The 27838-nt window shown below is 39.7% G+C and overlaps 2 long non-coding RNA genes across 4 annotated transcripts in view; both read left to right on the top strand.

Annotated features, from left to right (window-relative positions):
- The window catches only part of LOC127059691 (uncharacterized), a 74556-nt gene that overhangs the window by 15254 nt on the left and 31464 nt on the right, over positions 1–27838 (top strand). The gene's annotated exons all lie outside the window — the stretch shown is intronic.
- LOC108961225 (uncharacterized) lies at positions 10911–27574 on the top strand. Of its 2 annotated transcripts, XR_001989412.2 has the most exons (4): positions 10911–11137; positions 12617–12724; positions 26900–27106; positions 27221–27574. It is a non-coding gene; the product is annotated as an uncharacterized LOC108961225 (long non-coding RNA). The 2 variants fall into 2 exon arrangements; XR_001989413.2 differs by lacking the exon at positions 26900–27106 and having other exon boundaries at positions 10918–11137.

The following is a 27838-nucleotide window of genomic DNA, read 5'->3' as shown; positions in this document are numbered from 1 at the left end:
GAGAAGCTGACGCAGAATGTTGCATTGCTAATATTTTTGCTTATTTTTCTACGTGATTGCATCTGTATTATTGTTTTTGGTTTTTTTTTTTTAAGGACAGCCATACATATTGCAGTGAAATAAAAGGGGAATATCCTACATATGACATAAGCTGAGCTATAGCACAGACACCCAGCTGTGATCTTTCCTGTACCTGAGCAACGTCTCAACAAAATCCCATGTGTATTATATGTGTATATATGGACAGATTTGTACCAACTCTGCATTGTTACACTTGACTTGCTCTTTTTTTTAATTATGTAAAAAAATCACATTAAGCTGAATCTAATTACTGCAATGTATATTAGAAGCAGGGCACCATCAAAATTTTATTTAAATTAATCAGGTTTTGATTTAAGATATTAAATTCAAATTAATCATGTAAAAATGGAAATGATCCTTGACGTGCTTCCAGCTGTGACTTCAGTCTGTTTTCTCGTGTGAGTCACTTTCGGGATGTCTTGGGGGGAACATTACGAAAATTCACGCCGGTGCTATTTCAATTAGAGTTATTTAGCAGGACAGATGTAAAGAATACGGTATAATTAAGAAGGAGCTGATGACACGGCTACAGATTTTCAGGATCAAAAAAAAACTGTAAGTGAAAATTGACTACTGGTCATGTAGTCCAAGTTCAAATATTCTGGGGTTAAGCACTCATTAATGATGGAATGAGGTTTTTAGATAGACCGTTGAACTCTTTCTCTGGAGCAATCTGCAGAATTCTGCCCTGGAAATAACTTTGAAGCTTCATTAGCAAGCAGATGATACCTGATAACATAATTTTTAAATTCTTAAAACAATTTTCCTCCCCTTGGTGCCTAATCCTTTTTTGGCCAGCTTACTTCAAAGGCCTTCAGAAAAGCCTAGAAGTGCCATATAAATGCCCATGTAAGAGAGGCATTACATATGTGTGTACATGCATACACTCAAAGCATTGTTAAAATCATGATGAATACAAGCTGCCATCATTTCTTCTAGCACTATTTGAGCAGATTTTGTCTGTGTTACCTGCATCCTTCCTGACTGAAATCAGAAAGAGGATGGGGGCTTTCCCACACAGATTCCTGACTTAGTATTTATTTATAACTCTGTATACCATCAGTATTTCCTCTGGGAAAAGTGATGTGCACATTGTTTTTTTATTCAAGAATTGGGTAACACAAACATCTTTTCTTATGTGCTGTAATACTATGGAGCATAAACTTGGGAAATTATTTTACAAATTCTTTCACTTGAAATTAACTCTCCCAGGTAAAGCTCTCAGATTTTCCAACATGAAAAAGTATCGGAGAGACGACATCCATTCCTTCTTGTATTTACAGATCTCCTGAAAATATGTGTATTTAAACATGATTCTTATGGTTGCTATCCAGGACTCTCAGTATCTGTTCCCCTCCTACTGAGTAATAGTAAAAGCCAAGTTAAATTTAAAAAATGCACAGTACATACTGTACACCCATAATTCTAGATTAAATATTGATCTCCATGGTGTTTTTTTCGTGTCTCTTGCAATCTTTCTCTTCCCTCACCAATGTCCCATTGTCACTTCCCTCTGCAGAGCAGCATACAACTGAAAATATTTTCTACAACTAAAATTGCTGCTTTTAAATAAAGAAAAAATACAGTGTGTGAGAATAAAACAATTTGAATATTTAGCTCTGTATATCTGGCAGCATCTTTCAGAAGCAGATTCTAGAATCTGTAGAAGCTTTATTAGCTGTTTCAGGGCTGCCATACGCTTCAGCAAGGAGCTGCACCCAAAGGAGGAGCAATGCACCAGACCAAGCATGCCTGGCTGTCCACAGTGGATTGGCAGTAAACAGCACAACACACTTACCACAGCTTACCTATTATGCAGATTTCAAGGCAGGAAACTGCCTGCAAAACAGGTATACAGTGAGCATAAACCTTTTTGTTATTGTGGTAGTTGATGGTGGTGTTGTTACAGCAGGAGAAATAATATGATTCATTGATGGTTTCTGCTTCCTACTCATAAGTTATAAACCTACATAATGATTGTTCTTTAATAGTATTTAAAGATATTTTTAAACAAACTGTGTGGGAGTTTAAGATAATAATGGTTTTGGTTTTTCAGGAAGCACTTTTTGGAAAAGTGTATGACTACTTTAATACTAAAAATGATTCCTCAAAGGAAACAAGAACGTTGTAAGTAATTTGTAAGAAAGAGCATGATAAAAATATGCTCAATTTATTCACTTTTCCATTTTAAATTTATTTTTTCTTTTGGCATAACAGCTGGAAAGAACAATCTTTTTTCCATAGGCTAGGCTGTTGCTTGAATGGCTGAAATGCATTTTCCCAGGAGAGATGCACAGGTTCATTTCCCATCTGGGTATTTTTCCCCCCTCCTGTTTCCACCTCCCCTCCTCCAGGACCAAAGCAGATTGGTAATGAACCATAGGTTTCCACTGATATAACTCCATACTCACCTAAGACATATGTCAAACTCAACAGTGCTCTGTGTGAAGTGCAGATCAGCCCAAAGATATCTGTGTACCCCTTTCCAGTCCTTCCCCTAGGCCAGTGTGAGTGGGCTCCAGTAACCATGTTTGCAGGACGAAGACACACGGACTTCAGACTGATAGCTCTGGTCAGTTAGGAATGGGGGTAATCCCTTCAGCAGGAAGAGCACAGATTCCTGTAGAGTCCCTGAGGGAAGAGAGTTGGATGGTGGAGCACAGAGATGGTATGAGATGAGACCAGGAGCAGTCCTCAGGGCAGTCCAGCAGGGGACTGGCCTTGTCCATATGGCAAATGTGATATCCTTGCCAACGCCACTGCAGCCCTGACCTGGTGAACCCACGGCATGAAATGGTATGTGCTGGCAGCATAAGGGGCAGGGCCAAGAACCCAGATTGTGGGGAAGCTTTGTTTTAATGAAATAGAAGCTGAAACACTGAACAGGGACTTCATGTGATGGTGGTCAATCCATAAAATTTTGGCACAGTTCTGGTGCTATGATTCCATGACTTTTCTCAGTTCACGCTATGTGGAATAATGGCCATAAGATGAATAAGCCATTTTGTTCTCTGGTTAGACTGCAAACTGTTTCTGTCAGTGAAGGACAATGTATTTCTCTGTGCATTGTGCTTGAAGGCTTAGTTAAACCTAAAGCCAGTAACACTGGTAATAAACACTGTTATTTCTGCACCATCTCAAAATTATCATGCTCTAATTTTTATGGAACCTCTTCACTGATGGGGACTTTCTCAATATGAGAGCATTTCACTGACTTGTCTATGACCTTAATATTAATTTGGGAGAGGGCAAGGTTCAGGTCTATTAGTTTGTGGTGTTTCCTCTTAATTTTGAAACAATATCAGGATATTTTGGTTTAGTGTATTTGCATTTAATTTTTTTGCCTTAGCCAAAATGTATAAGACATTGGCTATTTCTCATTGGTTTATAATTACAGCGTGACAGATAAAATATAAGGGCATGAGGTGTCATGGGACTCTGGAACTGACATGAAGACTGGTTAAAATATAAGAAAACTGTATATGGAAATTCTGACTTTTGCAGCTGGAGACTTCATTTTGTGGATGTGTTGAGGTGTATCTCTCCAGAGGCTATTAACACAGGCACTTGGGCTGACTCAGCAGGAAAGTCTGGTACTTTTGGAGAATTCTCTTGAGGGAAAGAGGTGTTGCAAAGGTGAAACCAATATTTTTACCAGTCCAGCCCTTTTGGAAAGCAATTTTGTAGAGCACAATAAAATCTGGGCCCTATAGTAAATGCTTTCATTCCTTCTAAGGCAAGAAAAGAAACCACATATAATATATTACAGAGCAGACATGCTAATTTTTAAAGTGATTTTCCAGGCAGGTGAGCATGTCCCATGGGCTCCACCTGCAAGCTGAATGTTTATGTTTAACATTGGGAAAATCTTTTTTAGGCTACCGAGAAATGAATACGGATGTGTAAAATCATATTTTAGAGGCCCTGCAAAGCTGCCCATCACAAAGTGATTTAAGCCATTTTCAGAGGAGAGGTAATCACTGCCCAGCTGTGAGCACACCCTAACCAGTGGAGTAGCCCAGGTGTGACATCTCAAAGCAGGCAGTGGGCTGAGGACACCGGGACAAATCTGCATGTTCAGCAAGCTCAGCCGGCTCTGCCCAGAAAACTGATACAGCACAATATCTAAACCACCCCAATACTGAGCTCAGCTGGTAATTAAAAATCTGGTGGCTAATTCTGAGCCACTCTGCTCTAAGGAGCAGTAAATATTGATGCAGAGTAGAAGTCAATGCTGAGAACCTTTCACTGTGGACAGCTAAGCAGGCAGTGTAGTCAATTTTCCAGGTTGCATCAGGAATCCCACCATCTTTGGTGTTGTTATTAACACCTGTAGGAACTAAAGAAAAAAACCTTCCATATTTTATTTTTAGCAATATGAGCATTTATAGCTCACCATTTATAGCTTCTGTTTGTCAAGAACAGTTTGTAAAAAGGAACCTTTAAAACTTCAACAGATTTTATTTTGAAGTCAATATTTAAGATGGGTTTTTAAAAAATTGGGATTTCTATGCCAGTTTCACATTATGTGGGGAGCTGACTCTGGATTTTTGAATACTGATGGCTGTCAATTTTGGACAAAAAATCAGAATGCAGTTCACATCCTTAGCTAGGTGAGTGAGGGAGGTACTGGATACATTTGAAATTGTATTTGGGTGCTTGAGATCTGCATCTAGTTCATGTAACTGATGATAAATATAAATTAATAAATGAAATAATTTTACATTTCTATGCACATGAAAAGCAAAAGTCTGTTACCTATAGGATACTCTTATGACCCAGAGCAAAGTAAAAAATCTAAACTAACATAATTCTGAAAATTCAGAAATCTTCTTTTTCATGAACCCACTCAAAGTACAATAGGATTGCACAGGATTTTATTCTGGTACTGAGCTTTTTGGACTGGAAGATTTCCAAAGTCTGCTCAATGTAACCTTAGTACAGACAATAACTTAGATGAGTTTTTAGTAACTTTCTCTGGTTTTGATGCTACTTCAACATTTTGGCCCTCATAGTAGGTAATTATGGAAACACCTCTAATTTCTCACTGCAGAGGGGAGAGGTGTTTAAAATTCATACTCTGCTAGTCAACTTTGATTATAGGTAAGGTAATCACTTAGGGTGAACACTGCATTAAAGAACCTTGGCAAAAATGAGATATCCTCTAGACAGAAAAGGGAAGTTAAGTTTGGCTCGAGGTATTCAAACAGGTCTATGAAGACAGATAGACAACTTCTCTGCATCTGGGCAGAGAATTCTGGAAAGATACAGTCTAAAATCAGAAATCTGTATTAATTTTCCCTCCAGATTAGAAGTCACAAGGAATCTTTCTTTTTTTTTTTCTTTAGAATGATAAAAAAAGGTTGATCAGAATAGGTCCTTTCAGTTCCAAAGTACAAAAAACATCATCAGTGATTTGTAAAAATCACCTTAAAATACTTAAAATTCATCCTAATTGAGACTTTGGTTCACTTCATTTTAAAAGATAATATTTCTTTGTCAGGTAGCCTCAAATTAAATATTGCAAAGTCTCACCATTTTCCAGTGTAGAAGACACAACTCTAGATGGGTTTCTATTTTGTCTGGATTTCCCATCCTTCCATTTCTGATGTGTTTACATGAGGATATTTTTAGGACTTTATATTTTCTTAGATTAGTAGCATCAGAGTGCTGTGAATAGCTTAACAATTCACTGGAACCTTGCAGTATCTTAACCTGAGAGAGCAGACTCCTAATTATAAACTAAGTACAAACTGCAGCCTTGTCAGAGTGATTTTATTATCCTGATTGCATCAATTTTGACCCTCTATGAGGCTGTGCTTTTTGGGACATCAGGAGTCTAACAACTGAAAACAAGCAGAAGACAGCTGCTTTTGGCTCACAGAAGTCTCTGGATATATTTAGCAATTCAGCCTTCAAAGTAAGCTGTTTTGCTGGTACTATTGTAAGATGTATCATTTCTCAGTAGGACCCACACGTTTGCCTTAATCTGATAGAGCTCTCTTTTCTGTTCTTAACCTACTTCCTTTCCAAGAGGTAAGGGAACTTTAGCAGCAGCCGTCAATAGCAAATGAAGTGGGAGGAAGCAAAGAATGAAAAATAGGCTGGGATTTATAAAAAGAATGTAAAAAATCTGTGGTTATATAATGATGCACAGAATATGCCAGCTACCAAAGAAAACTATGACATCACTGTTAACTGAGTGAGCTCTCTCTTTATCTCTGCTCTGACATAAAGACAGCTTCTGAAGTAGTTGGAAACCCAAAACCTTTAAGTTACAGTTGAGAAATGATCCCTCAGTCCAAACTGAAGTCCAAACTGAAGTCCAAAGTGAAGGAAGAGAGCTTGTTATCTGAGGGAAAGTAATTGATCCCAAGTGAGCTTATATTTATTCTGTTTTGAACTAGAATATGAAATGAAATTCCATATAGAGGTAGAAGTTGATATGGAATGTCCCCTGGAGTTTTTGAATTAAGAAAATTAACTAATGGAAGGTGGATTAAACCAGAAGACTTAGTTGTGAATCAATGTTAAATAGTGACCACATAAAACAAAGAATTCTGAAAACCTAATTTTTCTTAGTAGGGGAAAAGTCCTTATGTAAAAATATGGGGTTTGCCTCCTGCGGGTTAAAGAGTAAGGGCTGGAAAACAAATCCGTATCTTTAAATGATTTCTCTGCTGCTCTGCAAGGACAGAGGGTGGCAGCTGTGACCATGAACTCCCCATCCTCCTGTTTTGCTGCTTTGTGAAGCCAGTAGAGCTGCTGCACTGGGAGCCCTCCTGGCCACAGGTGAGCAGCCTCTCCATCTGCAATCCTCAGCAGGCCAATCAAGCTGGCCCTGCATGAGGTAAGATGGACAGTCCCCCTGTGTGCCCCGAATTCCCTCTGAAATTTCAGCAGATCAATGTCACTGTGGTTTTTAATTGTCCCTTCGATTCATCATTATTTCATGGACTTACAAACACCCTGCAGGACACAGCACCATGGAGCACAAACAAACAGAGCCCGGGTTACCCTTGAGGTGCTGCAGTCACCCTCCAGAGGGAAATGTCACACTGGCAGGCTCCTTTCCCTAGGGAAACTGACCTCAGGGTTTCCAGGCTGGTTTCAGTCTCAGCCACAGGAGCAGCCACTTCACCTTGTGTTCTGGGGTAAGAGCTCTTCTATTTCATAATAAAACTTATTCCTGTCACCAAGTGCAGGCACAGAGATCAGAACGGATGGTGGGGCTTCTGCTCTTCTCACTTCTTTTCTGAAGAGGAAACCCAATCTATCCTTGCAGTTCCTGCATAGTAGTAATCTATAAATATTTGAGTACAGTGCAGCACATGGTCCATCCATAGAAGACAGGAAAGGCATCCTGAGAGGTGCTCAAATAGACCTGGATTCTAAAGCACTCACTGGCTTGCAAATAAGAAACACATTCTGAAGGCTACCTCCAGCACCATGTGCTGCAGAGGTTGTTCTGACACATGTTAGCAATGGTATCTGATGGACAGACTTAAAGAGAGAAGACCTCTCTGTCCATTCCTGTTCTTCTCCAAATCTCCTGGTTATGTCCAGTGTAAGGACAATGAAGCAGTTTATTTGGTTTAATTTGTGAGCCAATGCAGCTTATCAGAGAGTAAGCACTTACCATGTAGGAAGCACAAACTAGATAGGACTGTGCAGGGAAAATATGACAAAAATTATCAAATTTTTATTGGAGCTCTTTAGTGAATTATTAGCCAAAATGCATTTTTTGATTAATGAAGAATGTCAATATCACTTTTGATTGATATTGGGGTAAAAAAATCATAAACTGCAGCCCCTGGAAGATGATGCCAGATGTCTGCCGCCACACTTGCAATGCTGCATGCAGTTGTGTTCTGATGTACAGCACTGGGATCCATGCATCAGCAGGGCAAATTCTCTCTGTGGTGGAAGATCACTTTCTCACCACTGCAGAGGGAGACAGATAAGACAAGGCAAAGTGCATGCTCTGTAGAAGAAAACCTGGGGGAGAGCCACTCACACTTCTCTGCACCAATCATGCATGGTACTACCTTCCTAGCAGCAGAGAGGTGAGACACCATGACACAGAAGATGCTTCAACATGTAATGGCAAGCATGTGAGCAGTAGTCTTTTTGGGAGTGATTCCATGTGGCTTTCACAAGCACACATCCCTGAGCCTGTTCCACTGCTGCTTGTGTGGTACTTGCAAGGTCAGTGACCTCAGTGTCGCAGAGACTGGGAGAGAATGGGCAAGGGAGGTGCTGCCTCCCCTGCTTCCATGCACAGATACTGCACAGTGGACATGAACTTCTCTAGTTCAGGAGGCCTGAGGTACAAAAACCTCTCTCTCAGAGCTCACTGAAGATCAGTGGATGACCTTCCCTTCTTTAAAGTCTTTCTGTCCATCCTGCAAATGATGGGTACAGCTGCCACCTCAGCAGACCTTTTACAAAGTAAAGAAGTGGGTCTTTGTTGGCTGGAGTTCATGGGAATAGGAACCCCCTTGATAAATCTGTATGTGCCTAATCATGATAAAGCAGTATCTGTGTAAAAAGGCTCAGTGGATGGAAGCAAAGGAGATATTCCTCATAAATATTTCCTCACTGTAGTTTTGGTGTTGGATATCCCATGCAGAAGCTTAATGTGCTCTTTTCCAGTGGCAGATGATATAGAAAAAACAGGCTAAGCTGCTATTCTCATCAGTGAAAAAAAAAAAATCAAGGCTTGACTCTGGGTAGCTCTGTGCCCTTTCCTTCCCTCAAAAGGTAATGGTTGAAGAGACTCTCTCTGTTCTTCCCACACTTAAAGCAGTATCTGTCCTTGGGTAGCTGGCACTAGCAGACGGTGCTCTGTGGAGAGGTGTGATAGGGACAGTTATGAAACTTGGAACAAGTGAATTCCACATTCCTATTGGGAAGGAAGATGGGTACATTTACTTTTACTCAGGAAAAGGGCCTTTCATTAGTTACATATATCTGAAGTGGATCTAACTTAAATCTGCTAATACCAGGAGAATAAAAGCAGGTGAAGATGGGATGACCTAAATGCACAGAGCAAGGAGTGGCTTCATGTTAATTGAGATGAGAACACAGAACCTAAAATTGTCATGTGAAGGCAGCCTGAATTAATTTTTTGAGAGGAGGTATTAATTATTGAGTTGTGGGCAGAAAAAAATCATTTACTTATTAAAGCTCTGTGTATCTGGAGTTGGTTCTTGGAATGAAGATAATACATGCAGTTGACTTTTTCCATTGGGACTGCACGTAAAGCTTTGATAACCACTGCCTGACAGGATGAGATGCAGCCATGGTTAGACAGATAACCCAAGAACCAGATCAAACTGTTTAGCCCAGATTCTCATCTCAGATACTTATCAACCATATTCCTCTGTGTGGACCAGCTATGCATATTTAAATTCAAGCTTACAGCTGCTTTGATTAGATGGGAAGGTTCCTCATCCATGGGAAAATATCGCCATGTTTTTCCTGGGTAATTAAAATCAAGTGGTCAGTTTAATGAGTAACGAGATATGGCATTCCTTTTAGTTTCAACTGTTCTTATTCAAATAGTTGCAGAAATAAAAAAAATGGGACATGGCTTTTTGTTTTAGTGGAAAAGAGAACTTTGAGGTTCCCAAAAGGACTGCCAGTAGTGTCACATTTTCTGGAAATTGGGCCCCTTATAGTTGTCTCTTAAAAATATGATCTGATTTTTAAAGTATCTTGGCAAGCAGCCATTTGACATCTTTAATCTGTATCCTGATATGTAATTTAAACACACCCAAATGTATGAAGCAGTTACCCACTTCAGACAGGCTTTGCAAATGAAACTACAGGTACTGACAGCATTTTTGACTCTCAACTATGTATGCTGGGACAGAAGAAGTTAGTAGGTAAAGGGCCATCATCTGCAAACACATCTCTGGAAAAAAATATTGAAAGTTGATTTTGAAAGACCACCCAAAACTCCCCACTTTGTGCAAATGATCTGAATTTACAGTCAAGTGTAACACTGCTACAGACTTCAAGTTCCCTGAGGGTTATATCAGACAAACTCACTGAGAAAGCTGTTTGTGTAAAAAAAAAAAGAAAAAGAATTCTTTAAGAGAGGCATATGTTTCTCTCTCCCTTTTTTTTTGTCGATTATCTGCAAATGATTTGCATCCTAACTATACATTGCAGAATTTACTTGGCATAGCAGATTACTGCTCTGCTTCTCTGCAAACAGCACCCATGGAGGAGCCTCAGTCACACACAGGACCTAGCAAACACAAAGGGCTTCAGAGAGGGCATCAGCTGCATTTCACACCAGTGTGTTGAAAGGGCTGTGGCTTGCACTGCAAGAATGGACTCAGGGAGCACAAACTGGCTTTCTTTCAGATGAAAAAATATAGAAGTTTTGTTCTGCAGTCACACCTAATGAATTCCATTTGTTAATGTGCATTAAGTCCATGGCACCAGACTAGAAGTCGTTTGAGGTAACTCCCCAAAAAGATAGGCATTGCGGACACAAGGTTCTTAGCACCAATTATTCTCTGTATCTGTTTATTCCTATGCACCAGCTACTTGCAAATATGGTCTAAGCCAAAGAGGAACATTGAGGGATGCTATAAAAAAAGTAGCTGAAGGAACTATATTTCCACAGGCACATTATTACTTATCATTTGCACTGAAGCACTATGTAACAACCCTAAATCCCCCATTGTGCAAGGTGTTAGATACTAACACAGAACAAGAAGATGGTTCCTTCCCCTGAAGAATTAAAACCTGGAAATATTTTGGGATGGAGCTTTACCTCACAATCCAGCCTGACATGTTCCCAGGTGCTGTTCTGGCACGAGAAAGCTGTAAAATCAGTCATGCAAGTTAGCTCTGGGAAGGAGGTGGGACCAGGAAAAGGAGTGTAAAATTTCACAATGTTCACTTTTCCTTGTGTCTTCACTGGGTTGAAATGGATGGAAAAAAGCCAATAGCCAGCAGAAAGTGGAGGCTGGGGGAATACAGTACTGAACTGATATCCTGGAGATTTATGACCTTCCTGGGACACTGTGAAGAATAAGTGAGTGACAGATTATCTACTGACCTGTGGGATAGCTCATTTGCTTTTGTTCAAGCAGTAGTTTTTCAGTAGAACTGTAGATCCAATATATTTCTCTGTTGAACTGAGCTACCTTACTGCTAAATAAATATGTCAGTCAGCAATGACACAAGTTAATTTCTCTGGTGGGAGGTGTTTGTCTCACTCCAAAGGGGAGCCTAAGAGGACGCATTGCGGAAGTTAGGAGGCTGGGAATGGGCAAATTAGAGAATGGGCAAAACAGAGAATGAGTCAAACTGATGGTGGGGACATGCTGCAGAGCTACCTGGAGGTATTGGCATGCCACAGATGGACCTGTGATTTCTGACTCTATGTAGTATTTTCTTAACTATTCTTTCCTAACGTTTGTACAAGATTATGGTTCCTGCACTGAGGTTAGTCCTTCTCTCCTGGGGTCTCGTCAAATTTAAAAGCTGAACTATGCCTTTTCATAAAAATCCTCAAAAACACTACAAAGAACAAACGAAAAAACTCCTTATATTTTCCCCCTTCACAGACATGTTTGACCGGATCCTTCATTTGCCTACACCTTAATGTTTATTTTGTGAGATAACCCCTTCTGCATTTGAAGTCTGACCTTTTTAAACTGGACTAAGATGATGAGGCAGGACTGTCCAGCAGAGGATGGAGGATGGTCTGGCATGCTCTGTGTTAGTGTAACAAGCACTTCCACTGGTTATACTTACATTTTAAATTATTTTTATTTGTACCATTGGGACTGTAAAGTTAATACCTGCAGCAGAAATGGGAAGGCTACGTGGCAGCTAATACTGCTAGTTTTTTTTCAAGAAACAATATTTCAGAAATCACAATTCTCCTGGCTTGCTTCAATGTGAATTACCAGTGAATATTCACGGTCAGGCATATTTTGTGGTCACAGACAGAAAACATGGGGAGCAAAGCCCTGCACCCTGTCTGACCTTGCAAGAGATCCAGTAACAACAACAAGGAAGAATTAAAAACCATTTCTCTCCCCAGTACTGATTGCCTCAGTGTTGCCCTCCTAATAAGCATTTAAATAATGTAAATGTAAAGGGTGGTGCAGGAGAGAGAAGGGGGGGCGTGCACACAAACGCTTCTGACTCTTCTTTTTCCCCCGAACACTGATGCCATTGCATAATTATATGGGTTGGCTTGAAAGAATGAAACCCAGTTCAAAATGTATGAGTTCATTTTTATGTTCTACTGAGAAAATTTATTCAGTGTGACTGCTCAGTAGCGAGAGCAGTAAAACACCTTAATCCCTGGTTGAAGAAAGGTAATACCTTGACAGATGTGTGCCTCCTACTTTCCTTGCGGCCATGTTTCAACAACAAACCTTTATTTCTGCTTCTCGGCTGTAGCAGGAAAAAAAAAAATGAGCGGAGCAATAAAGCAGTCAGACAAATCTCAGGAGCCAGGCGGCAATGCAATAGTAATGACAGATTTTTAATGTGGCAGGAGAGATTGACAGGAAAATGTCTTCAGAGCAAACGCACGCCAGATGGAATGAAAACGGTTTATTGGAGTATGGAGGTGCTGCTGAACTGAATAGAGGGCGGGTTTAAGGTGGGTGTTTTATCTGCTTCAAGTAAACAACAACAACCAAAAAAACCAAATTCCACTCACCAGGTATTGCCTTAGACCGGTCTTTGCACCAAGGGGATATTTTTTGCTTGTTTGTTTGTTTCCTTTTCTACAGTATTGCACTGGAGAAAAACTTTAAAGTCAAAAGTTCAGTCATTACATGCGCTGCACAAAAGGAGAAGGCAAACTGGTTTGGTCTCAGCTTTTTTTATTGTTTGCCTCTCTTCCCTCCTTCCTCCCTGCCCACTCCCCCCCCCACCTCACCCCCCACCTAAATCTGAAGGAATTTCTCACTCACTATGAACAGATAAAGATGTTTTGATGTGCTTTTAGATAAATCAGAATGATTTTTTTTTTCAAAAAGAGAATGAGAAAGAAAAAAAAAATAATTCCAGCTGATAGAGTAGCTATCAAATCTAGGACAGAAGAAGAAGCCTACACTAAAAAACCTATAAAAGCCCATATAGCTGTTTCTGTATCAAGAAGAACATCATTGTGTCTTTTTCAACAGAGTAAACTTAACTTGCATGCTCTTAGTAATGATAATAAAGTCAAATTCAGCCCTACATCTCCCAAGAAAACATAACTATGAATTATTTCAAACCCTTCACACAGAGAAAAGGCAGGAAAACAGCCATAAATGGGAAGAAACAGCACAAAAGAAAGGAAGAAAATACAACTCTAAACTGTGAATCTCCCTGACATCTTTTCATTATCAGCCTAGTCAATGAAGAATGCCACAAAGAAAAGCACAGCATCATATTATTGAAACATGATGGTTTGGGGTTTTTTTGAAGGATGCACTTGTATATTCTCTGTGGATAGCCTTTTTAATTTAATTATATTTGCCATTATTAACGCTCTGTAATTGTGTTTTACATGCAGGGCTTGGATTAAGTGTTTTTCCTGTATCATATACACTTGTACTGCTCTTTTTAGAGTTTTTTCAGGGCTTTTTTCCTTATGCAAACACATCAGAGAGAAAATATTGAGTTACCTCCTTTATTTGTATTATACTTTAAAACAAAACAAACCTTTTTATCTTTGACAACGTGCTTCTTTTTTGCAAAGGAATATTTATTTAGACAGTAAAAAGATGTTATGGTTCTTTCCACTAGTAGAAGCGTATGCACTGAATATGCTCCAATGTAATTTGCAGAAAGTGAGGAAAACACTCTGGAAAAGTAAGCAGGGAGTTTTGCCATGTCGTTTCATCTGATAACTACAATACTACGATAACAAAGCTTTAGGCAATATGCTTAAAACTGACAGGAAAAGTAACAGGCAAAGTCTTATAATGATCCATTTATATTACATATTTTATAAATTTACTGATTGCAGAGAAAATACATTTTTTTTTTCTTTCATGTTTTGTCTTGTTCAGAATCCTGCTGTAAAGTTCTATTTAACTCTCTTTTTGTATTCGTTCTGACAGAGCTATAAAATTTGCTTGGATGAGTCTTATGGTCTTTGGGGTTTTGTTTCAATTTCCTTAGCATTTGGCTATATATTGGCATACAAGCTGTTCCTCACGATGCAAGAGAAAATACTTTTATATTTAAAAACATTTAACTGGTTAAGTCATTTGTCCACGTAAGTAATGAAGGGTTTCTAAGTGATATTGTGTATACTATTTCCTTGCACTCAAACATAATTTAATTATCAGTGAATTTAACTTTTTTTGGGTGGATTGAAGCTGTTTTGTAAGCCAGTGCTGAAAAGGATAACACATCACTGGGAGCTGTTTTTTAGAAAATAAAAAAGTCAAACAGAATTTTCTGTTTATTTTAGAATCTATTTTACTAGCTTTAAATACTCTCCAAAATTAAACTCAGAATTAATAATAAAGCAATGTTGAAGATAAAAGTTGACACAACAGGATGTGACGGCTGCCATTCTGTCCTTAAACCACCTTTTTGCAACACACATAATACAGAATATTAATCAGTGTTTTAAGGCTGTGGCAGTTCCTAGAGACACAATGACAACTTAGGGACAGAACATCCAGCTTAACTGTGAATAGCATTTCCTTATTCTGCACCAGAATCTTCATATGGTTTAAAAATAGATTTTACTGTGTCATCAGCTCCATTCTGGTATCACTAGTAAACTGCACTAGGTATAAAAGCTGCAGAGGAGATCGTACCCAGCACAGACACCAAAGTTGCTACTGGTAGTGTGCAATAGCCCGAGTTTTCATTTCACAAGACTGAATACTGACTTTCAACCTCAAATTTTTTTTTATTCCTAAAATCATACCAAGTATGTCAGCGTGCTCTCATGCACCCCCGCACTGTGGAATTTTGATAATGTATGTCCTAACTGCTTAATTGATTGATTAGCTTACTGCAGCTTTCTGAGGCACCAAATTTATCTTTAATAGCCGGAGTCAGGCACGGCAGGCAATCGAGGGGGGGGTCCCTTGGCGTCGATTTGCTCTTAACTGGAAAGTCATTACCACTTAATACATGTAGATTGTGTTGAAAGAAAATTATGTGTAATGAAATGAGGGAAAAATTAGTGGAGTGTTATGGGCGAAAGCAGATGTTACGGAGGAATTATGCTAGCAGAGATAATCACCTTCGCTAGCATTGTGTGTGCTGGGGTGTTAACTCAGGGAGAGAGTTGGTGAGAGAGCTAAATAAATGCACTGATTTACACAGATCCACTTTTCAAACTACGGTATATGACTAGTACACACATGTACAAACACATCCATATATATACACACACATATAGACATGCTCAGGGCTGAACTTTTATATTTCTGAAGCTTTTTTTAGCTGTTTTCCAGCTACCCACACTATATTCAGAAGTCCTAGCTGGAAGCACAGGATACGATTTGCATAGTATTGTGAAGATGAGAATAATATCCAAGGGCAGAAGTACTCATACAAGCACTAAGATGAGACCTTGTATGCTTCAAACTCTGGACAACCTCTCCTGAGAGAAAACTGATGAATTTGAGAGTGATCTTTGAGGGTAGCACCAGACATTTTCAAAACTATAAAACTGAAATAAATAGCAGATAGTTGCAAAAAAATTATAGAGACATAGAATAGTTGTGCCTTTATTTAAACAGCCTGTAAATAAAGGAGACAGAAGAAAAAAAGAAAAAATGAAATCTTTGTTTTGATGCAAGTTAGGAATATGTTTTAAGGTAGTAGTTTTGCAGAAGGCAATAATGATAACGCTCAGAATCAGGACAAGGGAGGGAAGAAAGATGTCACAGATTTTATTTTGAATGCATTTTAAAACTCTGTGAATTAATCTTTCACCTGTGGGCATCTCCCTGTCCTTTTGCACCCATGACTGATATATATGCTTGATTATGTTTCTTATATCCCAGCATGCAAGGTCACTATTAATTTTTATCTATTTCATATAGCATGTGTTTGGATTTAGAATTATCTCTGCTTTATCACCCATTTCATAATAAAAATGTGGTCTCAGGAAGATATTAGTTTGCAAAATTCACTATCAAAACCATTGATAATTAGGGTTTCCTCTTATATCGTTCTGTTCCTTCGCTTTTAAATGAGGCTTTTATGAGTATAGTTATTGCTGGTGATAATAATACAAATTTTAAAAATTAAAAACAAAAAACCCTCAAGGTTTTGTATTCCCTGTATTACCATTCAGAGACAGGAGGTTAGCAAAAAGACTGTCAATTTTCTGTCACTATATTAATGAGTTAAAGAAGTGCAGCCAGCCCCTCATGAATCAATTGGAAAACTATGATGAATGTTTCAATAATTAAGAGAATAATTAAATTGCTGAATGTAGGATGGCACTAAATGAAATAGCTTTCGTAGCAGCAGCATATTGCTGTTGATAAATCCAAAGAGCCCCGTTTAACCAGCGCTGAGTCCGGCTCAGATTTATCTGTGTCTTTAACAGGCTGGGGGCCCAATCCTGCAGGAGCCCACCCTGCGGGCAGTGCACCTCCTGCCTCAGCTCTGTGCTTGAGGGCAGTAATGGTGTGTGCAGAGCTGGGATGTGCTGCTCCATCAGAGCCTCTCGGGGCACCTCCAGCCCCCCCAGCTGCACGAGGCAGTGCTGGGGTGATAAGCAGCTAAACTCACACAGATAACGGAGGCAGGGAACGCGCAGCCACGGCTGACACTGACGGCAGCGCGCATGATGCTTCTGGAAATACTTTTAAAAGGTGATATGTGCTAAAGGTGAACTGTAAAGCTGGAGTGAAAATTATGTTAAGTTCAGAAATATGTCCTGAATCTCTCAACTATCAGGCAAGTTTTACTGTAGCTTTCAAAATTCTCTTTTCTCCTGTACAATAATCTGGCAGTTTCTCCTTTGATAAGGACATTCCCAAACATAACTTTGTGTGATATCACACATACCAGAACCTAGGATGCTAAAAACGAGACATCCTAGAAAATTGTCCTTCAAACCAGGGTATCTCAGAGCAATGCACATAGTTTAAAAAAATATTATTTCTAAGGCAAACTGTAAACCATTCCCTAGGCTTGAAAACTTTTAGAAATCTTGGTGGGGAGGAGGAGATGGTGGGCAATAGGTGAAGCATTTAACTAGTATATACTTGTATTTTGTTTTGAAAGCATGTAATAGATATTTTTTTTTTTCCTGCTGCAATAGCAGCATGTTTAAGCAGAAGTCACAAATAAGGTAGGGCCATTTCAGGTGCAAAATTCAACGTAATGCATTTTGTTTTCCTGCCTATGAAGGTCCTAAAGTGCTTTTTACTACCCCATCTTTCTCACCTCCCTGTTTCACTGTTTGTTTGGTTTTTTTTTTCCTTTTTCTCTCTTTCCCCACTCGCTTCTGTTCACATACCTCCTTCTGTTTCACCATGCACCCATCTTCCACCAGTCCCTAGCTCTCCCTGCAGTGGGGACAGGTTCTATTTGCTTGTAGAAGTCTATGGAAGGAAATTTTCTATTCAGTTCTGAGTTAGCCCCTCTTTGGAGCTCAATCATAATGTCAGGCACAATTTCACCATCTTCTTCCTCTCTTATGTTGCTGAATTTATTCTTCCTGTCTCCTTCAGTAGCATATTCCTGTGCAGGCAGAAAATCATCACTGATACACATATTTCACATTTGCCTTCATTCCGTTCCCATCTCCCTACTGCTGCACAGAGGCACCTCAGACACTCCCCTGAACCCCTTGCCCCCAGTATGTTTCTTTTCCATTTTCCTCTTCCACCTTCAATGCCTCTTTCCTACTCATCACATAAATATATGTTCTGGGGTATTTCAAAACCCAGCATTATGTACTTGGAACACTAGTGATTTGAGGTGAAACGGAGAATAAATATAGCCATATTATGCTTTAAAATAGGTGAATTAGTTGAGCAGGAGACTTTTAATGCCATGTGGGTGGTCAGTAAAAAAGTAACAATTACCATGAGACGGAATTTGATATACCACAGTTATTTCCTACTCTAGAGATAGAGCAGTACCATGGTAACCTAGACTCCACTGTGTGGCAAGTGTTGTTAATTGTACAGATTTTTAATGGGGATAATTATACTTCTCTTGTCTGAAATCAATTTTTATTGGCAGTGACCAATGCCCAGAAGGATATTTTCAAAGAGATGTTGCATGACCTACAGTTTGTAGACTTCATATTTCTTGCCTGTAGTGAGAAAATTTCACTCCATCAATGGAAAACTTGTACATTTTTACCTTCTGATAAATCCTGATAAGAAATTAAAATTTTAAAAGTTCAGATGGATAGATAATCATTTTCACCATAGGTTAAGGAAGGCTACATATTGATAAGTCAAGCCCAGAGAAAGGAAACCATCTTGTTTGTACTTGATAATTAATTAGATAACTTAATTTTCAAGTATTGTTATTACAGCTTCTTTCTTTAGAGTGGAATTTAGTTATTTCTGAACTATCCACGTCTATAATGAGGGTGGATGGAAATTTTCTTTGGCAAAATTTCCTAGCAGTGGATATTGCTTTGCCAGAATTTAACATTCAGGTCAGAAGTTCTTTGCTGTATGGCTCTGTTTCAGGTGAATATTCAAGTCTGAGAAAAATATTAAGGAAAATATGTTGTTAACCAGTGTTTAAAAATAAGTATACCTCTCAGCTGTTTCCTTAACAGCTCTTCAAGACGAAAATGGGTCTTGAAAACTGGTCAAACTTTTAAGCTTCTGGAAAAAACTCAACAACATTTATTTATGCTCATTGGAGGCTTGTTATGTTTGTCAGAGTGTCCAAGGTCAATCAGCTTGCAAAGTTACACCACATTCCTAAGATAAGCTGCCCTGTCACTTGAGCAGCACTTTGCTCCTCCTTGCTGGAGTTGGCTGGATCTCTGGATATTAGCAGAGACCATCTCTCTACCCTGGTTCTGATGGAGCCCAAAGGACACTCAGCAGGAGGAAAAAGCTTCATGAAAGAAGTAACTAAAAGATGGAAAAGAAATAGTGTAAGGAACCTGGGCATGGAGAGCTCTGAGTGAGGGGTGGTGGGCAGAGCTTGTGCTTAACAACAAAAAAAGACCAGCCACTTTGGACAGGGAGATAATAAGCACACACTTATTGGTAGGTGTACATGCTCCATCTCTGAAAATTATGGAAAAAAAAACCTGAAAAAATTTTGTTGGTCCAGAAAATGATGCATGAAACGGGCCACAACATTTAGAAAGATGGCAACATTTGGATTCTGGTTAAGGAGGAATGTGTGGGTATGGACACTACCCCCAGCTTTGAGGAGAATAACTAAATGAGCAGGAGTTGGATATAGATTATGTAAGAGTAAGAAATGTGAAGAAAGGTGTGCGTGAGTGCTACCTGATGGGAGGTAACAAAAGATGAAAAATATTACCTGTTGGAAGGAAGAGGAAATCTCTTCCATCTACCTCTCTTAAGCCTAAACATAAAATCACTGGTCCTGAGTTCTCATTTCACTGCACTGTTTAACAAAGCTACTGTAACTTCCATTCCAATTGTTTTCCATCCCATGTCTAGTAACAGGCTATTAAGAGGGTGACTGCCTTCCACCACTTCTGTGTGAAGACCAGAACAAACAATGATATTTTTGCTTGTTCAATTCTTATATTTCCAAAATGGAAATGCAGCTATGAAATTTAAAGTAAGCAGTGACATTCTGAATTTCAGCACTTAAAAACTGCAAAAAAACTGAATTAAAGCTGCTATGGCTGTTGCTATTGATTACAATACATCCCTGTTCCTGAGAGTGGAGTTCCAGTTTGCCTAAGCAGTATAAATGAAACATAAATTTTATGGACAAAATCCCAAACAGGCAGAATTAGTGGGGAGGTTTTCAGATTTTCTATTGACTAGATAGGGAATTTATTCACTAATTTTAACAACCCTCTTGCAATAACTACCAAAAATTTAGGAGCAAAACAAGTACTAGGACTACATCCAAGGACAGGGCTTCACTTCTTATCCCTTTGAAATGAAAAAGCAATAATGCATGCTGAAGTGTTCACAGTTGTACACTTCTGTTCCCTCATGCTGTTCATGTCCCAGTCCAAAAGAAACTTTGCAGAAGGACCCAGATCGCACAGCAAGTAAGCAAAGCCACCCATCCAGTGCCTTGTGCACAAGAAATTTTCTACAACACAAATGTTTTGGATAATCATTGTTTTTGTCTCACAAACTCCATAGAAGAGTTTTAGAAAGCAGAGAGTAGAGTAGAAAAAAATGATGTTTAGTAGATTAGAAAAATTTGATGATTACTCACATCTTTGTTCTAGTTGCCCAGATGAAGAAAGGGTGCAATCTCACTTTTGCTAGAAAACCATTAAAATTTTGGTATGAATTAGTGAATTTATGCTGTAGTAACAGTCTGTAACAACAGTGAGGTTCTTGAGGGTAGCCTTGCAGCTAGGAGGTAAAATTCACATTGAAGGTGCATTTCTCTCATCTGTTAGTTTTTATGCTCCATTATATATTTTCTATTATAATTTGGAGTGGAGGACCACAGAATAGAAAGCTGATGCTTTTTAACAGGAAATGTTTGCTTTCAAAGTATACCTCTATTTACAGAAAGCCTGGGTATAGTTTCAAAAGTATTTTTGTCCCTATAGCATCATATTATCTTTCATATTTCTTAATTGAATCCTCATCCTGGAGGCAATAGGTGCTGAACAAACTAGACCTCCCAGGTACAACTGCAGTATATTAAGTCTGGGCTTGAAAAATAGGAGATAGCTACTTGGTGCTCAGAGATATTTACTTTAAATCTGGGGGGGGAGGGTTCGGTTGCTTTGGTTTTTTTCTTTTTTTTTTTCTTTTTTCTTTTTTTTTTTTTTTCCGTGGGGGCAAGGAAAAAGAGAAGTTTGCTATTATTTCCTTCCCACAGCTACTTCATCGGAAGAGAGAAGCACAGAATGAAATGAATGGAAAGCTGAGAGTTGACAATATTTTTCACAGAATCTACTATAGCTGGCTAAATGTTATTAAAAAAACACTGCCTTTGATGGAATTTGGAAATGGATTGCTATCAACCATTGTTCATTTACTGGAATTTGCAAATGGATTCCTCTCACCCATTCTGTCTTCTAGCTGTGTTTGCTTTCTAGGGACATTTGTAGGATTCAGTTCCTATTGTGGCTATTCACTGAGAATTTTAGAACAGCATGCATAAGTATTGATAGAAACTGAGTATTTGATTCACACACATGAATCTGTGCACGCTCAACACATTGGAAAAATAAATCAACACCATGTGACTCATCAAAGCAGTCATATCTAACAAAGCTCAAGAAGTGATTGGGGAATGTTCACAGAGAAGTGTTCCTGAGCAATTAGAAGTACTTAGAGAGGAAAAAGGATCTCTTTGAATTCTTTTGCATAATAAACTCAAGGAAACCTCAGTCTGCCCATGGAGATCCCATAGGCAGAAAAAGGGCTAAACTTACTGACTAAACTATTCATTGTGAATTATTCCCTCTGCTCTAATGTCTGCACGGCATGGAAGTGTGGTGCCAGCCCTGCTACACACTGTAATTTTACTCTTCTAGGAATAAAGTGGGAATATACTGCTGGGCATGTTAAAGCACTCTGCAGAGGACATTATATATATTTTCTACATGTGACCTGCCTTTGATTTTTGTGTTGAAAATGGAGTTATCTACCTTCAGAGAGAAAATATTAGCCCACAGACAGTGAAATAGGATAGTATTTTTTCTTTATTTTTGTAAAGTGATATTTGGTGCAAAAACTATGTAAGACTGAAATGTAGAGTTTGAGAAGTCAGAGGTCAGCATGGCAAAATTTGGCCAGATAATTTTTACATTTTTGGGCTGGCCATTAGTTAACAGTTACTGATTCCTTTAGCAAATTCCTGCCTAATTGTTATTTTTCCTTGATTAAATTGTCCTTTATAAGGACATCTGTTCAGTTCCTTGCCAAGGTGTAAGATACAATCATATCTTAGAATTTGTAAAGTACTTTGGACAACACAATAATATTCTGATGATGAATGCTACAAAGGAGACATTGTCCTCCCCCCACCCAGTTTAGCACATCTCACTGTCAGGATATTTTCCTAACATTGTGACTCTCTCTTCTGCTGAAGTATTTCCTATAATTCACCCCTTTTCCCAGCCCAGATCCCTCCAGTTTCTGCACCTCCTTGGGACAATTGCATTGCTCCTTAATGCCAAGTGAGAACCAGCAGGCTCTGAGGACCAAGGTTTTGATGGGTGGTTGAGTACCAGGGCAAGTATTTGTTGTCACTAAGGGGTCAGAGAAAATTACCCCCTGAGTTACAGTCTGAGCTACCCCACCCTGAATTCAGGACAGCTTAAATGCTAATTCAAAGACATGCATTACACAGGGATAGTCACAGGAATTTCTCTCCAGGGAGGAAAACTTGACCTTTCCAGATCTTTTCAGCATCTAGAGGTATATGAGACTGCTCTTCCGAGCTGTCTTGCACATGGGGCAAATTGCTGTCTGGAGAGGTAAAAAAAAATCAGTTTTTATAGCCTGGGGAAAAAGTTTTCATAGCCTGGGGATGACAACTCAAATCTAGACAGCAAGATCTAAGGGGGTCTTTTAATATAAGAGAGAAATATTTTTGTAAAGGTTGGAAAAACAGAGACTTGATTCGTAGAAATTAAATCTGGAAGAGAAACTGTGAAGAGCAGGTATGGTGCTAATAGTCTCCAGTATTGTGCCACAGAGAAACAACTCTGTACAACTGTGGAGAAACAATGGCTCAAAGAGGTCTCATTTTTGCTGTCCTGGGCTTATGACCAGACATCTGGACACTGATATGAGTGGAAAGTCTGAGATGAAAGGACTGGACAGAAGGCAGCAACCAAATATAAAGAGATAAATGCTAGGGAGCCATCAGCTTTGTGACAGTTGCTGAGACTGAATTAAATCATAGAGGAGTAAGACCCAGCAGGAGATGGGGAAGCATTGACAGAAAGTGGGAAGGCAGAGAGAATACTGAAGAAATTATTGGAACACTGGAAAACAAAACAACCAAGCATCAAGTTGTGGAAACCCATGGTGGGGAAAGGGAGAGTTGTGGGAGATGGGATGATTTGCTCTCATCTTCTAAGAGCTCCACATTCCCATGAATGCTTATAGCTTTGCATAAATTCACACGCAAAACATAAGGAGCAGATTAAGCTGAACTGGAAGGGAACCACAGTGTGGGGATGTAATAATTAAAGGCAGTTGCTGGGCAGCTGAAGGGTATGGGAGATTGATTATAAATAGACAGAGATAGGTTTGCTGAAGTGGTTAACGTGACAGTGATCCTGAGGGAATGGACAGCAGCTGCAGGCAAGTCCAGGACAGAGAAGGTACTAGTCCTCTTGCCCCACTCACCACAGGCACTAGCCCCAGCCCACTTGTGAATCTCAAAATAGGAAGGAGGGGGGAGAAAAGCTATAAACTGTGTTCCTCTGAAGACAAAATAATCTGTGGCTGTGTACATTGTTTGTGATATTGAGAATGACATCCTGACTCACACTCCTTAGCAGCTTTACCAGTATAACCATCAGGGCTTTGGTCATTATAGGGTAAAGCTAGCATCACCCTGGGTAGCATCAGAAGAGACTGCTACCAGGAGGACCACCACTATTATTACTAGCTGCAATAAAAAAAGCACTTCTTAAAATGTTTTTTCTACCTAATTGTCAAAACTGAATAATATTATCAGCTTTTTTATCCTTTGAGTATTTTTCTAATAAGAAAGCGCAGAGATGCACTGCAAATAAAAGCAGAAGATTCGAGGATGCAAAGCAATCATGCAAAATGACTTTCATATTAGTTTGATAAGCAGCTGAAATTTAATAACTACATCTCTCCTATGGTGCTGGATGAAAGTTTAATACTTTATGCTTTTGCTTCTTTCTTCCACACGATGCTTATTCAGAATCATAACTTTTCCTTTTATAGTCACAGCAATGCTTAGGTGCGGTGGATTAATCGAAGCCTTACGAGACTCCAGTACAGTCCAGACTACAGTGACTTATAATCAAACCCTAGGAGAAGACTGTCAGGGGTCATAAGGGAAATGAGCAGAGATCCAAATGTAAAAGTAATATTTACTGAGGATAATGCACACGGATCTTACTGTCCCAGTAGGCAAGATGGAAGGCCAGTCTTTTAGAACCCAGTTCCAAAACATGCTGGATGCAGGAGAGGGAAAAGAAAGAGAAAGGTAAAAATGACTCTCAGAATTTGGCCCACAGATTTTGCCTTAAAATGTGATTCAAAACTCCAGGAATGTGAGGCAAGGCAAATTAAGATACTAAATAGATAAAATTCAGCTACCAACAAATAATTACAACACTGGAGGGAAAAAAAAAACAAAATAAAACAACAAAACAAACAAACATAGAACCCCAAACAAAACAAAGCACTAAAACTCCCCAAAAATCAGCACCCTCCCTTCTCATTTGCAAACCCGTGCTGGTAGCACTCGGTGCAGAGGCTTTTCTACCAGTAGGTGACACAGCCCCCTGCCCGGTGTCAACTACCCTACCTTGGAAACCAGCATGGGGCTAAAACAGCTGCACCGGGGACCTCTGAGCCCTGCCCGACAGGTTTTTCCGGTGTAAATTTGCGATGGGAAGGGTCACATGGACACAGGGTCATGGCCAGGCGGGCGTGGGTCGGGAGGAGTCAGCGAGCCCGGTGAGGGAGCGCGGACAGGGGCAGAGGATGGGGCAGAGAACAGGGGAAGGGAGCAGAGTGAGAGCAGGGAGCAAGCAGGGTCCTGTCAGACAGGGACAGGGGCTGGGGAAGGAGGCAGACGGGCTGGAGCAGGAGCTGGGGCACGGAGAGGAGCAGGAGCAGGGACAAGGGCAGGGTCAAGGACAAGGGCAGTGGCAGGGACAAGGGCAGGGGCAGTTGCAGGGACAGGAGAAGGGGCAGGGACAAGGGCAGGGACAGGGGCAGGGGCAGTTGAAGGGGCAGGGACCAGGGCAGGGAAAGGGGCAGGAGCTGGGGCAGGGGCAGTTGCAGGGGCAGGAACAAGGGCAAGGGCAAGGTGCCGCCTGCTTCGCTGCAGCAGCGCCCCCTTCTGCCGGCTGGCGAGGCCGCAGCCGCGCTCGGCGCTGCGGGCAGCTGCGCATCCCTCGCATCCCGCGGGCTGGGAGGGAGGCTCGAGACACAGGGGAAATGTAGAGCGTGGCTGGGAATTAGAAAAAAGGACTTAAAATTTAAAAAAAAAATCCTAGAAGGCAGTCGTTTTCAAACAGATGCTAGGAAGTCTCCGGATTCACTGGTGGACGGGTGCGTGGCTTCAGTTTCCAGCCTGTGTGTGAGTGTGTGTGTGCTACAAAAACAGATAATAAAAAGAATACAAATGAAAGAACATCTGATGGAGTCATCAGATCTAACTACAGCACTTTAATATGAATTGCGGCTCCAGATGTTGTCTTAAGAAAATGAATCAATTAGACAAATGAGGAATTTCTTCCTAAATCATAACAGGAGAAAAAGTCCAGTAGCTGCAGACTATTGTATAAATGTCCTAATGGCTTTCATTCTTCTCATATACCTGTCAGCTTTACTACAAGGCTCCTCATCGTTTAAGTTGTTGTTTACCTTCCTGAATACTGGTTTGATTTGAAAAAGTGTTCTAAATGTTCAACACCTTTTACCCTGAAAATAATAATACATCAGCCTTTAGGAGTTGAACCCAGCAGAAACTGGTGTCACTATTCATAAAATAATTGAGTTTACACAAAAAGTGATTTCTGTAATAGCCCCCTTTTTACAAGTATGTACATTTTATTTAAAATTACTGACTCAAAAAGCAAGGTAGGAAAAAATCACCTCCAACAACTTCCTGTAATTGCGAATTATTGTGAGGGAAACAGAAGGAAAAGATTTTGAAATTATGAGCCATTATGCTTGAGAGAGAGAGGGAGTAAGTGAGAGAGAGGGAGAGGGAGAGAGAGGCAGTGGGAAAAAAAGACATCTCGGCTTCATGAAACACAGCTGACAAGCTCGACTAAATTACCCCCGGACCATTACAAAAATCACTTAATTGCCAACCATTTTGTTAGGTCAATTGACTCTAATTGAAAAAATAACAAAAAGCTTATTATGCTGCAAATGCGGCCGTGGAAAATGAGTCTTCTGTTAGGAGGAAACAATAATTCTAAATTTCAGCTGCTGCTAACACTACAAAGTTCAGTGTTTTCTTCTGATAGAATCTACTGTGCAGGGGAAAGTGAATATGCTCCAATTGATTGTTATTTCTTTTAATGCTGCCCCCTCTTCCTTCTTCATACTCACAGCCCCTTCAGTCGACCCACCCACCCCGCTCAGTTTTATTTCCCTTCCTTTTTGCCTCGTGGCTCTCTTTTCCATGGCAGGGTTGATGTCAGTTTTTGTTCCTAAGGCATTTGTGGTTTGGGGATGTGTGAGGCTGCTGTGACTCCTCTTTTCAGCTTGTTCTCAATAACCTCAAAACCCAGGTGATGGGTTAGGAGAAGCACCTTGCTAAAACCTCCTGGCCCATTTCGCTTTCTTTTCCTTGAACACTGCAATTTTCTTTAAAGCCTGATAAGACAGAATTGTTTACATGTTTTCCATATTTTCACCAAAAAAAAAAAAAACCCAGAAAAAGTCTCCCCAGTGTAAATTAAAAAGCACAAACCCTGACTGTTAAATAGGATTGTAATTATTTGTAATCATCAAATTTTTAGGAGTGTGTGCATGAGTTTGTTCATTTCTAAAGAAGATAAACTGTCTGGAGCTCCACTATTGTCCCAAATACAAATTTGAATACTGGAGGTTCATAATGGGATTGATTCTGCTCTGTGAAAAGTAATTATTTGTCCATAAAACCAGGAAGCTACAGAAATGAACTCGGATGGCAACAGCCTTTTGTTCAGCTCCTTTGCAGTGAAGAGGTAGGGAATGGAAGAAACTTCTCAGTAGCCACTGTGCATGATTAAATATTTCCATAATCACATCTATATGTTTGCTTCTTGTGTTAAATTATTTTTCTGATTTTATCGTTTCAGGGAAAATGCCTGACTGCATTGCACTTTTACAAGGCCCAAAACTCTTGAGCCAACTACAGTGAAATGGTGAACAAAAAGCCAGTCTAATACAGCAGGATGTTCCTTCACAGTATTTTAGAAAAATAAAAAAAAAACCAAATTAAGAAAAAGAAAAAAACTTTGTGCCTGTGAATGTGTATGTTTTTGCTTTGCCCTTTATAGCTACAGCAGATCTTCCAGTGCTTTTACAAAGCAGTGAGTTAAATACTGGTGGCGTGGTGCCTGTGTAGGCAAACGGCACAGCCATTAGTGCTCAGCATACGTTTTTATTGTTTCTTTATATAGAACCCAATATCACTTACACAGAGGGGGATACAGCAAATATATCAGACCATGAAGCACACATATGTGCTGTTTCTTTCTGAGCATCCGCAGCTGTATATAATCAACGGAACATTCCTTTGGAGTGCACCACAGGTCAGCAGGAACCTTGACACACAGCTGAATTTATGAGTGATCACATTGTTTTAAATATGCATCACTTAGATTTCTACAGGTGTTTAAAGATTTGCCTCAACATTCCCTTTTTTTCCTTTTTTTTTGTTCCTTTTGTGAAAGGCGTGCACATGGAAAACAGAG

This window comes from Serinus canaria, chromosome 5 (assembly GCF_022539315.1).
Source record: "Serinus canaria isolate serCan28SL12 chromosome 5, serCan2020, whole genome shotgun sequence".
In the NCBI taxonomy this organism is placed as follows: Eukaryota; Metazoa; Chordata; class Aves; order Passeriformes; family Fringillidae; genus Serinus; species Serinus canaria.
This window is presented reverse-complemented; position numbering and strand designations above follow the sequence as displayed.